Source organism: Trichechus manatus, unplaced genomic scaffold, assembly GCF_000243295.1.
Source record: "Trichechus manatus latirostris isolate Lorelei unplaced genomic scaffold, TriManLat1.0 scaffold00211, whole genome shotgun sequence".
In the NCBI taxonomy this organism is placed as follows: domain Eukaryota; kingdom Metazoa; phylum Chordata; class Mammalia; order Sirenia; family Trichechidae; genus Trichechus; species Trichechus manatus.
In genome coordinates, this window is record NW_004444147.1 from 3878961 (window position 1) to 3880996 (window position 2036).

Below are 2036 nucleotides of genomic sequence, written 5' to 3' on the forward strand. Positions count from 1 at the left end.
GAGCTGCTCTCAGGATTCTTTGTTTGTCTTTGGTTTTGGTGAGTGTGATTATGATATGCCTTGGTGATTTTCTTTTGGGGTCTCTTCTATATGGGGTTCGTTGAGCTTCTTGGACGGCCAGCTTTTCATCTTTCATAATATTGGGGAAGTTTTCTGTCAGTAGTTCTTCAGTGATCCTCTCTGTGTTCTCCCCCTGTTCTGGAACTCCGATCACTCACAAATTTTTGCTTTTGATTGTATCCCACAGGATTCTCAGGGTCTCTTCATTTTTCTTTTTTCTTTTTTCTGAGTTTTCCTCAGAGTTGTATTCAAGTGTTTGTCTTCGATTCCGCTGACCCTGTCTTCCACTGTTTCAAATCTGCTCCTCAGCCCTTCTATGACACTCTCGATTTCTTGTTGTTTATCTTTTGGATTTCTAATTGTTGTTTTTGTATAATTTCTAGTTGTGAATTTATTTTGGCATATTGTTCCTGCATTATCTTCCTGAGCTCTTCCATCTTTTTGTCTGTATTTTCCATGATTTGTCTATTTTTTCCTCATTTTTGTCTGCTTTTTGCTTCAACTCTTGGATAATTCTGAGTATTAGAGATTTGAATTCCCTATCAGGTAGTTCTAGTGCCTTTTCTTCTACTGGAGAGTTATCTGGTGTTTTATTTTGGGCGCCTACTGGAACCATCCTGTCTTATTTTTGTAAATGTTTTGATATTGTCTGCCATCCTTGGGGTATTCAGTAGTTATTTTTCTTGTTTATTTATTGTAGATTTGTTTGGTTTGTCCTTTTTTTTTTATTTTGGCTATGTCTGAGCAGGCGGACTGTGTGTTCTTTGTTGTATGCTTGTCTGTGGGCACGATACTTTTCACCTCCTTCTCCAATTGGCAGGGTCAGTCGCTCAGACATGGTACAGCAGGGCAGGTCTAAGCTGAAGAGGAGTTGCTGGGATGGATTGTTTGTGGCACTTACTACAGCCACCAGGGCAGGTCGGTAATCAGTGCAGGGCAGGTTCCGGTAGGCCGTGTCTGTGCTGCTTGGTGGTGTGATGTTAAGTGCATGGTGCAGGTAGGCAGGATAGAGGGGGGAGATTGTGATGTGTGGAGCTAAGATAGGTATGGGAGAGAGGAGAGAGGAACAGGAGCCAAAAACATACAAAGAAAAAAGAGTGCTAGGGGAGCTTGCTGTTGGAATGGAGAGATGAGAGACTATGAAAAGGAGAAAAAGAAAAAGGGGAAGAAAAAGAAAAGAATGAATAAATAAAAATTAGAAAGAAAAAAGAAAAGTTTCCAGGGATCCCACCGGTGTGACTACGAGGTCTGGGGAAGTTGTTCCCAGGTGTTGAAGTACAGCCTGTCTAGAAGGTGTAGCGGTGTCACTCAGCACCAGGTATTCAGGGGACAGGAAGAGAAGGAAGGTATAGAGAGACAAGAAACTGAGTAATGAAGAAAAGCAAAAAGGGAAAATGAGGGAAAAGAAAACAAAACAAATAAAAAAAAAAAAGAACAAGAAAAACCCCTCAAAAACAGGAAAAAAAGAAAAACCACAAAAAGAGAAATGCTCTCAGGGATCCCTCTGTGCATGTGCACAAGCTGAGGGTGTGGGTCCTAAGCTGCATGTTTAGGTCCTAAGCTGTGCAGCGCTGCCTGGCCAGAACAGGCTCCCAACTCAAGAAAAGAAAAAGAAAACAAACAATTCAAAACAATCAAGCAAAAAAAAAAGCCCAAGGATCCCACCAGAGTGGCAGCATGGACCGGGAAGCAGTTCCACACTCAAGCGGAGCCTCATAGCCCCTCAGGAAGAAGCAAAGATGGCGCAGGGAGCCAGGTATTTGAGCAAAAGTAGGGGGAGGTGGTGAGAGGTAAGGAAGAAATCAAAAGAAGTGGAAAAAAGCAACCCTAGCGGCCAACAAATGGCACTCAGGGAGTCAGCTGGTACGGGGGAGTGGAATCCAAGCAGCCAGTGCTTCCCGGTTGAGAGACTGTTGCCATAGGAAGCAGAGGAGGCCGAGTGGGGGTGAAAAATGGTGGGGTGTGGGAAAGCATAT